Source organism: Emys orbicularis, chromosome 9 (assembly GCF_028017835.1).
Source record: "Emys orbicularis isolate rEmyOrb1 chromosome 9, rEmyOrb1.hap1, whole genome shotgun sequence".
In the NCBI taxonomy this organism is placed as follows: Eukaryota; Metazoa; Chordata; order Testudines; family Emydidae; genus Emys; species Emys orbicularis.
In genome coordinates this window covers 46,611,636-46,625,840 of record NC_088691.1, presented here as the reverse complement: position 1 = coordinate 46,625,840, position 14,205 = coordinate 46,611,636, and positions in this window count along the sequence as shown.

Here is a 14,205-nt window from a genome sequence, read left to right as displayed (position 1 = left end):
CTATAAAAGCCAGATACAGTAGCCTAGAGCACATCTTTATACCCTCTACCTTCCATATTACAGAGTATTAAAACACTGATCAGGGAAGCCTCACACCACCGCCGTGAGGAAGGGAAATATTAGCAGCAATTCACAGGTGGGGAAACCAAGACAGAATGGCTAGGTGACATGCCCAAGTCAAATGCTCCATTCTGGTCTTCTGACTCCCTAGCCTATGCTCTAACCCCTGGACCATGCTCTCACTTACTTGGAGTTCTTTTGCACAGCAACCAGATCAGAGTTCCAAGAATGTTATGTCAGTTGCAGTATGGGGAGAAGCACAGTTCTCCTTTGTACAGAAAGCTCTCCTTCCTGCAGAGGCTAGCCTTTCACTGACAGCCATGCTGAGAGGTTTCTCCTAGAATGTCTCTCAAACTTTTTCATCCTGTGTGTGGACCACTTGGTAAGCAGACATTCCTCCCAGAAAGTCTGCTGAATCCAGCCCATAAGACTGACTGAATTTTCAGAACAAATACAAGACCCATAGCACTGGCTCGTGTCAAGTCTGGTATGGGCAACATCTTTGCAACCTTCCCTCAATCACAGGCCTTCAATTTTACCTCATTCCTGATCTGCAGCATGCCCTGAGATGCCAGTCCTGGGCCTCCACAAAGCAATACCAACGCCCTTTCCTCTTGGCCTGCAGCTCTCTGTGCTATTCTAGTCCTGGGCCCCCCAAAATCTCAGTCACTGACCATCAATCCCAATCTGCACCATATGCCAGCCGGCTGTGGTTCTGAGATCTGGGCTAGACTGGGACCAGCAAAGCTATATCACTGATAGGATGTAATCGCCGATCTCTGCACTCTCACCACCTTCTTACCTGGCCCTTTGTGACTGATCTCTGGCTCACGCCTTTGCCCCCGTGGCTGTCTGGTCTGATGAAAGGAGTGATGGGCCCCCATCAGGGATATTTCATTCTGTCTCAAGAAATCTGACATCCAGACTGTGGAAACAAATTGGAAATAGAACAGAAATGGATTTAATCAGAGGAGAATAGTCTGAGCTGGCTGGCACTTGCGGGGAGGATGGATGGGTGCTGGGCCTCCAGTCTCATCTAGGCCTCGGCTGATGGGCGATGATGTGCAGACAAAGGTAATGCTCACTAGTCCAGTCCCTCAAGCTGCTGCATGAAAAATGAGCCTCAATTTAGGAGAGGGATCAACAGCAAATGCATGTCTAAGAGTCCCCCAACTGCGCTGTATCTAATTTGGCTCTTCTCAGCAAGTGGAAGGCAAAATATTTCTTTCTTCCTCAGCTTTTTCCAACCCACAGACCCTCCGACATCCCTCCTCTCCTCTACTGTTATTTATTGTTTGTAGGAGCGTTGTGCTCAGGAGCCCCATTCATGGAGCAAGACCCTGCTGTGCTAGGTGCTGGGCAGAGACAGAAAAAAAGATGGTCCCTGCCCCCCAAAAGCTTAGTCTATGCCAAGATTCCCCCCCACTGCTACACACACACATACACTATGGGAAAGGCAAGGTGGTCATGATCCCCTGGCACCTATTTGCAACCCTCTTTGGAGTCATGATCCCTCCTTTGAGCAACATTTCTAAGAATCTTTTTTATTGCCATTACTTTGGAAATATCTTAGCACAATTTTTAACAAGCCTTTAAATGTGATGTTACTACGGAATATACACTAGCCCCCATCACAGGTCATGGCCATCCCATAGTGCTCTCTGCTGGCTGAGCATAGTGCAGCTGGCACTGTCAGCCTCCGTTTCCCTCCCTGAGGTTGGTCTCCTTTGCAGTGCACACACGGGTCTGTGCTGGAGATGTGGCTTAGCCTCCAGCCACATCACAGCAAACAGACCCCTCCTGGGGTAGCAAAATCCAACTAAAAAGTCCCAAACAAGCAAAAAGGTCCCTCTGACATTGGGGGCTTCTCTTCAACCCACTGTCTAGGCCCTGTCCCTTTCTGGGCTACATCTGAGACTCTCTCTCTGTGCTCTGGGCTAGACGCTGGGCCCATGCTGATTCCCGTGATGTTCCCTTTCCCCTGCAGATCCTAGCTCGGGAGTGAGCCACCCAGCCTGTGGTTCCCTCTCTAGTCTGCTCACACTCTCAGTCCTTTGATAAGCCCAGGTGTCCATTAATCTATCATCTGACCCCTCTTAGCCCCACCTCCTCAGGCTGGAAGCAACTAATTAATTCAGGCACAGGTGTGGCTGGCCCCATTTCCCCTTAGGGAATGTCTACACAGCAACTAGACACCCCAGCTTGCCTGTGCTAGCTGACTTCGGCTCACAGGCTTGGGCCGTGGGGCTGGTTCATGGCTGTGTAGACTTCCGGGCTCAGGCTGGGGCCCAGGCTCTAGGACCCTGAGGGGTAGGAAGATCCCAGAGCTCGGGCTCCAGCAACACCATTGATGATGCTTGTTACCGTAAAGTGGTGAACCTTACGTTTTCCATTCATTAGGCGCCGGGAGCCCAGTGGGGAAGCATGCCCTGTCTGCACAGCAGAGAGGAAGGGGAGACAGTACCTCACCTAACTCAATAGTTCAACACAATAGACTCAATGGATGGACTCCAAAAAGCCCTGTCCACTCTTCCATGGCAAGGGCTGTGTGCAGAGGTGGATTAAGGTTTCCTGGGGCCCTGGGCCAGAGCAAGTGGGGGGCTCCTCCTTCCACCTGCGGTCCCGCCCCTGTTCCACCCCTTCCATCTGCAGCCCTGCCCACAGCCCCACCTCTTTCTGCCCCTTCCCCGGGACCCTGCCCCTGTTCCACTCATGGTCCCCCCCATTCTGCCCACCCCACAACCTGTTTGCTCCTTTCTGCCCCCCCACACTGCTGGGGGAGCTTCCCCCGTCCCGCAGTTTCTGCGGGGGATGGGCTGGGTTGCTGCTGGCGGGGGGAAGGGGCTTCTCCCGTCCCATGGCTTCTGCTGGGGATGAGGTGGGGGAGTGCTGCCAGGGGGGCTTCCCTCATCATGCGGCTTCTGCGGGGGATAGGGTCGGGGGGCACAGGGGCTTCCCCCACCCCACCCACCGGGCAGAAGTTATGGGCCCCCAGTTGGCTGGGTTCCCAGGGCCTGGGCCCCATGGGCTCAGTGGCTAATCTGCCATTGGCTGTGTGATAGTGACCATGGTGTGGAACATCAGCCAGTGGAGGCCATGAGTTCGAGAAGTAGGGGGAGAGCCCCAAAGAGCTAACCAGGGACACATGAAACTTCCATCTTTCATAAGACACCTTAGTTTAGTCCCAATTTCCCCTGACTATTTATGCTCATATCCATCATCTGAGCGTGTGTAGGGTGGAGTGAAGCCACCAATGCAATGCTTTCCCTCCCCCGATCTCCTGCCACCACCTTTGCACATGGAAGAATAAATATTAAACTCAAAACTAAAAATGTCCAGAATTTAGAAACAAATGTGAATGGTGCAGTGTGTACAAAATCGCACAACCCAGTGAAAATCCCATGACATTTATGGGCATGGACGATCCCAGTCGGGGCGTCCCTGGGAGAGGGGACTTTATCAATACCCTGGTGTGACTGTACTAATCTTGGCCTCCCCTAGAAGGAGGCCCTTTAGCCATAGCTTGGGGTTCAGTGAAAGGAAAGGGGCCCCCTTGCAAACTTCAGCAGCAGCCTGGTGCTAGTTGTTCCGACCTGTGGCTTCGAGGAGGGGGGAAATGACCACTAACCTTGTATGGTTGTTGGCGAATGGGGACTTCTGATGTGTGTCCTATGGAAGAGGGTCTGCATTATCACTGACCGGGAGTGCGGTAGGAGGGGATGTCTCGAAGTGGGGGTACTTTGGCCCAGATCCTCAAAAGTATTTAGGATCAATGGGAGTTAGGTTCCTAAATATCTTTGAAGATCTGGGCCTTTATCATTAACCCTGGCTGGGAAAGTCCTGATCTGAAGGGTTTTTGGGGGAAATGGCAGTGCTGTTTGCAAAATAGTGTCCTGTGAAAAGGAACTGCAGGTTTTCTACAAATGGCAGTTCTGTTTCACTGTCGTCTCTCCTCAGATTTCCACTCAGCGTTGGCCGAAACCTGCTGCGTTCATTGTGAAGCTCTCAGGCCTGTGACGTCAGGGCTCAGAGAGGGGAACTGCCCCGTCTCCTGTTCAGCATGGCCAAGGTAAACAGTGGGGCTCTTCAAGGGCCAGGCAAACGTCTGTTAATGCCACCTGTTCAAGCAGCGATAGGCGGAGATTTAAGGGATGGTACCCGGGTGACAATAGTGATGGCTGGCTCTGTCACCAGGATGGATGGCTGGCTAGGAAGATGAGAATCACAATGATGACATATTGATCTCTCAGAGATTGATACGCGAGGAATGTATAAAAGAAGAGGTCCCTTCTCAGCCCTCCATCAGGCTGGCAGGCTCCTCCAACGTTGATCAAGTTTCCAAGGAGAAGAGGAGTCCGGGAGATGCATCCCCGGGTTCTGGTGTGCATCCTGGCAGTGCTTTCGGCAGCCTGCCGCATGGACGCTTATCCCATGTATCCTGAGAGCGATGGGGTGCAAGGTAAGAGCCATTACTGAGTCTTTCTTTCACTTGGCTGGCAGCACCGATAAGCCAGGCAGAGTTTAGTCAGTGTCCTAATGGGCAGGTCCTGTCCAGCTCCAACTGGAATCAAACCAAATCTGACATTTAGTTTGGCATCGAACGCTGGAAAGTGCATGCAAACTTGCCTGCATCTCCCTGCTTTGGTCTTAGACCTGGTTTGATTTGGTTCATCAGAACCACAAGCTAGCATGCCAGAATTTTTCTACAGCCAGTGAGATGGACTGTCCTGGTCTGGTTCTGTGTATAACTGGGTCAAATTTAGAGGTGAGACAACAGACCCAGTTCTTAGGCTCAAATAGGCAGTGTGGCCTAATGAATTGGGCAGTGGACTGGGACTCACGAGACCAGCATTCAATTTCTGGCTCTGCCACTGGCCGGCTGGGTGACCTTGGGCAAGTCACAGCCTCTGTGTGCCTCAGTTTCCCCATTTGGGGTTAATGATACTGACCACCTTTGCAAATTGCTTTGAAATTTGCTGATTAAAAATGCTGCATAAGGGCTAGAATTATTTTTAAATTACTAAAGACCAGTCTACTCATGAGCAATCTGATCTCATTGATCTGTTGTTTTTTAAAACAAGACACAGGTAGCTGAGTTCAGGTGAGGTGCTCAGATGCTCCTGTGGTGAGAGCCCTGCGTACCCTATAGGTAGCCAGACAGAAGTAAATATACAACGACCCCATGGAGAATGGGAGATTACATAGGCATTTCTGGCTTCTAAACGGGAGATCTGGAAACCATAGCTCATGTGTAAAGCAATTTTCTAGAGTTACCACCCTTGCTAATAGCTAATGTAACTAATGTCTGACTATGAACACCATATATGGGGCCAGTCCTGCATCCCTGGATCAGTTTGTTTGCACTCAGGCGAAGCTCTCAGTGGCGTATCAGTGGAAATTTGCCCCAGCCAGGGCTGTGAGACTTGGGATTTGTAATTAACGTTATTTGTACCACATAAGTTAGAAACATCAGGATTCCATCATTTGGTATTTTACACGGCAGCCGAGTAGAAAGCAGTATGGCCTAGTGGCTAGAATATCACACTGGGCATTAGGAGACCAGGCTTCGATTCCTGGTTATGCTACTGCATGACCTTAGGCAAGTCCCTTCACTTCCCCGTGCCCCTCTAAAACGGGGTAATGGCATGCCCCTCATCACGTGTGACGTGCTTGGCAATCTACACGTGACAAATGCGCTGTGAGAGCTGGGTGTTGTTACTGGCCTATTGAAGGCTCGTGTGTGGGGGAGGATTTCAGGTTGGAGTCCAGTGGTGAACAGTGCCTGTGGGGATCAGTGGTTGGCATCTGTTGCATGAATGGCTTCCCCCCCAGAGATTCAGTCTGTAAGTTCCATTAATGACCAAGGTGGTGATCGTGAGCTGCAATCAAAGCTGCCTCTTCAAGATCCCACTGATGTTCTGCAGAAACCTTTGAACAAATGTTATCTGGAGAGACCCCAGGCCTGATTCCAAGTCAGGATCAGATGAGCTAGAAGGAATATGTTGAAGTACAGGTCTCTTTAGGAGAGAACAAAAGCCGTAAGGGAAACTATGAAAACCACAAACAGGCCCAATCTCAGCATTCCTGAGCACCTGCAAATCCCACTGAAGGCAGTGGGTAAAATCCTGGCCCCAGTGAAATTAATGGGAGTTTTGCTGCTGACTTTAATGAGGCCAGAATTTCATCCTACAGCAGCTGCTGGGACTCAGCTGGTGCCAGCCCCTGTGGCCCGTAGAGGATGGATACAGAAGAGCGATAGCAGTGCTGATGCATATTGCATTAGAAAGCACTGGACACACACTGATCTTTCTAATTAGTGATCCGGGATGTCTTGGAGGCCGGGGAAGAGCTCAGTTATCCAACAGGTTGATTGCTCAGTCACTTGTGTCTTTTTGCTGTTGCCAATGGCTCCTCTGCATGTCTTTGCCCCTCTGCTACTTGGTCCTTCTGGACACTGGCGTCCAGCAGCGTGTGGGAGGGATCCGAAATTTGGTATCACCAGCTGTGCCCAGCCCTCTCTTTAAGCTTCTGCTGCCTACCCCCCATGGATGGCTCCTAAGTGAGAAGGAACAGCTCTGTCCCCTCGGAAGGATCCGCTCAGGGCTTCCCTGCTGCAGACTTGGGCAGTGAGGGACGTGGGGGCAGCCTGGGGGGAAATACTGCCTGAGTGCCAAGTCTCCACAGCAGACTGCCAAAGCTCTAGATTTCTAGGTGCCCAGAAATGCCAGTGACAAAGCCATAGGGTGCCCTCTCTAGGGCAATAACCACACCCCTTTGGAACATCCCTTCCCACCTAGCCTGGCTGACAGTGGTCACTACACCTGTGGCACAAAGTACTTCATCCCACCAGAAGCCAGAGTGCATTTCCTGTGGGGCATGGGACAGAGATCAGGCCGTGAACTCAGATGTCCTTCCTGGCCATGTGATATACCCACCGACACGAGTGACGAAAGATTCCAATACCACCCCTCACAACATATCAAATTCCTCTGCCTGTCTGTCTGAGGAGCAGGACTGTCCTAAAGTACCAGGAACCTTGTGATAGTTTCTCTATTTAACCCAGATTTTGTTCCTACGGATTTTAATTTGGCGGACAATGCAGTTGGGTTCATACCTGATAACACCCCTTCCACTGGGCTCAGGCAGTCCAGGAGTCTGAACTCAGTTTTCTCTGCTGTGGAAGAAGGAATAAGCCAGATTCAGAAAGCTGGCCCTTGGAAGGGTGAGTACCCAGAGTCTTTGGCACCTGCCTTCCGCTCTCCTGGCCCTCATTTGTGTCCTGTGCTCTGTCCCCTGAAAGAGGAGAATTTCCTTTGGTCTCATTATGACATTGCAGGGTGCAATCCAGACCAGTGAAGGGCTGTATCACCGCCTGCCCTGCAACCTGGGGTGCCTCACAGTGCCTTGCTGCTGTAGCTCCTACCTGGGCCGCTCACAACCAGCCAGACAGTATGCAGGTCACTCCCTGTGTGTCTGTGAGTACAGTCCTGGTCCAGCAACTCTGACCCCAGCAGCCTGTCAGCAAGACCTGCCACACACTGGCTCCCAGCAGCCTGGATTACTACCTGCAGTGTGACCCCAACACACTGCCAGGCCCGGATTTTATCCCCAAATGTGTGTTCTGCACTGTCTGGCCCTCTCCTGGACAGTTCAGATAGATTAAGTCCATTGCCCCTCTAAGGGGATCAATATACAGCAGTTTGCCACTTTAAATGAAGTTATCCACACAGTTCACAACTCTGGATCAGTTTTGATTAAAGAATGAAACAAACTGATTTAACTACAAGGAGATAGGTTTTAAGTGAGTGGCCTTAAAATCAGAAATGGTTACCAGAGAAATAAAGTGAAAATACTTTCTAGGGCTAAACTCAACTAACTAGATGTAAGCGGGGGAATGGTCCGCTATTGTGGGGAACTTTCCTGGCTTCTGCACTACCCCGGTGAAGTGGGCTAGCGAAAGGATCTGAGTCCTCGCTCCCACTTCCTTTACCCAGAGGCCTCCCTGACCTTGAGGACTCCCCTTCCACTCTCCTGTCTGGCAGAATCCTCGTAAACCCCGACAAGGCTGGGCCCAGGATTCCTGGGGGGCTTGACCCCCAACTCTGCTTTGGTCACCCAGGACAGGGGCTAGGGTGTCCCCACTCCGGGGTACTCTCTCTGCACTGGGCACCTCCCTGACCCATTGATCATTTCATACAATTTAAAGCAAATACAAGTTGTTTAATTAACAGTTAATTTAAAAAAAGAATAAGGGAAAATGGGAAAGGTTAAAGGAAAACGCATCACCCTGCTCTGTGGCAGGGAACATCACAAACAGTGTCTCTGGAACGTCAGGGCAGTTCACAGTCTGTTCCTTGTAGGTCCCAGGCTCCTTCTCAGGCCCTGGTTGTGCTGCAGAGACGCTGCGGGTTGGACACTTGCTCTGGCGGTGGCCACACGCTCTCAGGCTCAAGGTGGCAGGACCCTTCTTCCCAGCATCGCCCCCGCCCTGTCAGGGTTACGATCCCCCTCCAAGTCTGGCCTGCAGAGCCTCTTGGCTGAGGCGTCTCCCTGTGCTGGGCCCACTGCCCAGGGTCCCCCTCGGTCTCCCCAGCTGCTCACCACACCCAGCTCCAGACTGCTCCAGCTCCAGCTCCGGCTCCACTCTGCCTCAGCACGGCTGCTGCTGCTGCTCTGCCTTCAGCTCCCTGGGCTGCTTCTCTGGCCGCTCTGCTTGCTACAGCTCTGCTCCCAGGACAGGTCTGCTCTGCAGGCTGCTTCTGTGACTCTGCTCCCAGCTCTGACCTGCTTCATGGGCTGCTTGTCTGGCCCCTCTGGCTCTGGTTGCTGCAGCTCTGCTCCCAGGGCAGGTCTGCTCTTTCTGGGCTGTGCTCTGGCTTTGGGGCTGCAGCTCTGCTGCCAGCAGCTTAGCTTGGGCCCCTGCTCTCTCCTTAGCTCGGCCCCACTCTGTCTGACTCAGGCAATTCCAGCTCACACGGGGGAGAGGACCCCCCTGGCCTCCTGACTCTCTGATTAGCCTGCCCGTCCTGTCAATCAGGCTGATCTGGAGCATTGGCCTCTCTCCATTGTGCTGGGAGCTAGCCAACCAAAACACCCGCACTGAATGTTAGTAAGGGGGCAACAGTCCCCTTACATTGACTTGGCTCAAGGTGAAGTCCCTTACCACATGTTTCCAGTAATGTTGCTGACCAAACTTTCAGGCCAGGACCTGCTTCCAAAGTCCAATGGCTGCTTCTTTTGTTGTCTCAGCCGAAAAAGAAGGGGCTGGACAGGGAGAGACATTGAGTCTCCTCATGAAAGAGGCTTCATGCTGTTGTTTGCTAAAATGCAGATTTGCTTTGTCTCCCTCTTGTTGTCTCAAAGACCTTGGTTACCACTTACATGTAAATTGAGGTAAATTCACTCTCCTTTGTTTAAGACCTGCTTGACCGGTCCTCCCTAACTGGGGCTGCTTCTGAACATATGCCACCAACATCACTCAGGGGGAATTAATAACTTTACAGATAATGTTGCTGCACACATTTCGCCATGATACTATTGACCAGTGAGTTGTTAGTTTTCAAATGATAGCTCACAAGGCATATTTTGCACAAAGATTATTACAGTCATGTGTAGGGGGTGAAGACGGGGTGCATTCCGTCACACCCATTTGATTGTTACCCAGTCTTTCTATTGGAAAACCCAGTTGCTCTGTGTTCTGTTGACGATGGTGTTGCCATAGATATTTTGTCATTTCAGGAGGCAAAGAGACTTCTCTGGAGGACGCCCCTGATAACCTGGTGAGTGAGAGAGGCAGGCATTGTTGCTGTTTTTCACTATGGAGTAGTCAGCCTTGTTTGGGATGCCAAGTCTCAAATGATCAGACCCAGGGCCAGTCATCCTGGAGTAGGCCAGGTGATGGAGAAAGCAGTTTTGAGGTCTAGGGGCAGTAACAGGGCACTGCTGGAGGGAAGCTCACACTGTTGGGAGTTTAATCTGTCATTGGCAGGACCTTGCTGTGCAGACTCGGGGCACCAATATGAGGGAGCTCTCACTGGCCCTGCTGCCAGGGGGCTGGAATCCAAGCAACATGCTTGCAGTGCTGCTGAGGCAGCCTCTTCACTAGCATGTGTGATTGGGAGGTGAGGAGGGAAGGAAAGGGTTCCAAGGAGGGCACTTTCTCCCCAGCGAAGGGCTGTTGTGAGCCAGCATGGCCCTGTGTCTTTTCAGGTGAACGATGTCAAGATGATCCTGTGGAAACTGGTGGCCACAGACCAGCTCCGGAGCCAGGGATTCACCAAATCAGAGCAGCCCCGACAGAAACCCAACAAGCGAGGTGAGCACTTAGCTCTTGGGGAGCCACAGAGCCGACCTGAGTCTCCAGGAGGGAAAGGGGCAGTTTGCTGAGTGCGGTTCCTTGTTCTCAGGGGCCAGACATCTGGTCTGTCAGGGTGGGATGCTTGTCACCTGCTGCAGGAATCGAGCAGAGCGTTAGTTTTGCCGTCTCTGGGAGCGGGTTGGAAGACCAGTGGTAGGAGCTGAAGGCACTTTCCCCAGTCAAGTCGTGAAAAGGAATTGTAGGGGTACGTGCAATTCAGGGAGAGTGGGGACTCGAAACTTCAGCTCCCCAAGTACCTTCCACTCCTTTGAGGAGGATAGAAACGCTAGATCCCCTTGCTCTGGCTGCTTGTGAAATCTGCCTGAAGTGATTGCTCAAAGGACTGACAACAGTCAATTACTCCATGGACATCTCAATAAAAATGTCAAAGGACTCGACTGGCCATATTGAGCAGCAGAGACTTGGCGTGTGGGGCAATTGGCTCCCTCCTGTGCCAGCAAAACCACTGCATCCCAGAGAGGATTCATCCCAGGGGGTGGGCAGGAGGTGATCCGAGGGTAATTCCTCAGCTCCCACAAGTTTCTGTAGATGAACCCAGCTGGGTTCACTAGCTGCTGTAGCTATACCCGCTCTGTAGGGGTCACAGCCTGGACTTGGGGCTGCACTGCCTGTCTGCAGGCCCCTGGGTGAAAGGAAGACAGTAGGTATCTTGCACAACAGCAAACCTGACAGACTCCCTGCACCAGGCCTGGCTCCTGGAGTGAATCTGGCCCAGTATGTTTTGGGAATGTTTTAATTGATGACTAAAGATAGAATATTGCCTGTGGTCATTTCACTGTCAGCATAATGTGAACAGCTGGCTGAGCACGGGCTCCAAGTCTCCTCCAAAATGATCCTGATAAACTGGAGAATTGGTCTGAAATCAACAATTCAATAAAGACAAGTGCAAAGTTCTTCACTTAGGAAGGAAAAATCAAACGCAAATCTACAAAACGGGGAATAACTGGCAGTACTGCTGGAAAGAATCTGGGGGTTAGAGTAGATCACAAATGAAATGAGAGCCAACAATGTGATACTGTTGCAAAAAAAGACAATCATCATTCAGGGGCATATTAACAGGACTGTCATATGTAAGACATGGGAGCTAATTGTCCTGCTCTACTCAGCACTGGAGAGGCCTCAGCTGGAGTACTGTGCCATGTTCTGGGCAGCACACTTTAGGAAAGATGTGGACAAATTGGAGAGAGCCCAGAGGGGAGCAACAAAAACTAACAAAGGTTTAGAAAACCTGACCTGTGAGGAAAGGATACAAAACTGGGTGTGTTTAGTCTGGAGAAAAGAAGACTGAGGGAAGGTCTGATCAGTCTTCAAATATGTTCAGGGCTGTTCTAAAGAGGACAGGGATCAATTGTTCTCCACGTCAGCTGAGGGTGGGACAAAAGATAATCAGCTTAAACTGCAGCAAGGGAGATTTAGGGTTGGGTATTAAGAAAAGTTTTCTGGCTATAAGGATAGTTAAGCTTTGGAACAGGTGACCTAGGGAGGTGTGGGATCCCCATCACTGGAGGTTTGTAAGAAGAGGTTGGACAAATCCCTATCAGGGATGGTCTGTGTATTCCTGGTCCTGCCTTAGTGCAGGGGCTTGACTACAGGACCTCTCAAGCTCCCTTCCAGCTGTACCTTTCTGTGGTTCTGTAACGTGTACTTAAGCCATTGTACGCCCAATGTAGTGAATGAAGTTACACCGGTGCAAAGCCAAGTTAACAGAGGTGAGATTGAATCAGGACCTGGGTCTCTTCAGAGATCTGTCTCCATCTCTGGGACAGCAAAATGGTCTATCCTGTGTGAACCCTCAATTTGACAGCCTAGGATCCAAACAGAGGAATTTTCAGGAGCCTTTCTCAAAAATGGAGACTTCTTAGCTGTTCCACTGAAGCCATTAACTTCCCACCACAAAGTTTCACCTATATGGTGAATTAAAGGGTTAGGGAGGTCCATTGCTCCATCAGTCTGCTCAGTTTAACACCCTCAGGTGCTTTATCTGACATTTCCAGATAGAAGCGTCTGTCTTTTCTACTCACAAGCTATTGTGGATGCAGAATGGTGGGTCCAAGTGCTAACAGTGAGCCATCTAACTACCTGGCTTTGGAACTGATTGCCAGGGCAACTATAGGCGCCTGGCTAGATAACTGTATCCACAAAGCTCAGCCATGTTGCTGTATCAGAACTGTGCTGTATCCCCTCCCACTGACTGTCACACTTCTCCTCCACTCTCCTTGTCCCAGCCTGCTTCTGGAAGTACTGTGTCACCAACTGAGGCTGCCTGTCACATGGCCATCCCAACGCAGACATGCACTTTGTGAGTCCTCCACCAAGAGTCCTCCACAAACTCGTCCCCCTTGGATGCGTGTGCCCCTTCCTTGCCTGCCTTTGTGCCCCCCAGCCTCTCTGCAGCTGCCATGGAAGAGCATGCATTGCTTTGTAAATAGCATTACAAATAATGAGGATGCGTCGGTGGAAAGAGGAGAGCATTTGTAAGAGGGTAATGGGCTTAGTATGTTGAGAGAAAGAACAGGGTTTGACTCTGTTCAGATGAAATAGTCCATATTGAAATATAGGCTACAGTCCTGGGGCTGTATTCCCCTGCCACAGCGTGCACGGAAACCCACTGAAGTCAAGTATCCTGCAGTGTGAGAATTAGGCATCTGGTGCCTTTAAAGGTCCCCCCTATCCTGCAGTGTGAATTCCACTGAATAATGCTGAGCTCCTGGAAAGAGACATCCCCGTGCTGCACCACAGGAGGAATCTTAAAGGGCTGGAACTGTTCCAGGCTTGTTTCAGCATTGCAAATTTCAGACAAACTAGGAAGACAAAAGAGCATGACCCATGCTGGGCATTTGTCGGTTTGTACTTGTGCCTGTCAGGCCCATTGCAGAGGTCACAAGGCGAGAGTGCTTCATGCCCCAGGATCAGTGGACAATTAAGAAGAAAACTGAATGATCAAACTCTCATGTTGAAAACCACAAGGCAGCTGCGCTGGTTTCCTGCATATCACATGACTGACTCGTAAAGCAGCTAAACCGTTCTTGTGGCTATGTGGATTATAGCAATGGAATGGTGTAGCTGCTGAGGGATAAAGGCCAGACGTGGTCTGGCAACAGAGACAGCTAAATGGGGAAAAAGAAAAAGAAAACCCATCACTGATCATTTTCCAGGCCTCCGGGATATGCACTTAGCAATTGTCCATCTCACCAGGTTTGCCGCTGTTCATTCCCCCAGTTCTAGCACTTGGTGGCTTAACCCCACTTGGAGCTATTTTATTTAATAAACTGACATGTTTAATACATGTTCTTGATTTCTTGTGTGTTTGGCTCTTTCTCTTTACTCTCTGAGTCCATCTTGTTTAGTGTCTTTGGCCCCTCTACTTCCCTCCCTTACATTGCACAGAGGAAACAGGTGGGAGTAAATGAAGCATAAAGGGCTCACAGAAAGACAGGAAATGCTGCTGCATGGTGCCATCTGATGGCACTATGTAGAATGCACAGGCAACATGGAGGTCCTTGCACACCAGGGACTGAACTGGGGACCTCTAGAGCTAAAAGCAGCAGTGGCTACAGCTTGCTGCTGCTGAACAGACTCATGTTCACTGTGGATTGGGGACCGTGGTGGACATGGTGAAATGGAGCCTACCCCTCAGGGAGGAGTCAGGGACCAGTCCTTGGATGCAGCATGTTCCTCTCCCAAATCCAAGCACATGGTGCAGAAAGCAAGGGCAGAAGTTACTGACCAGCAGTAAGTGCCCTATATGCTCTGCACCCCTCACTGGT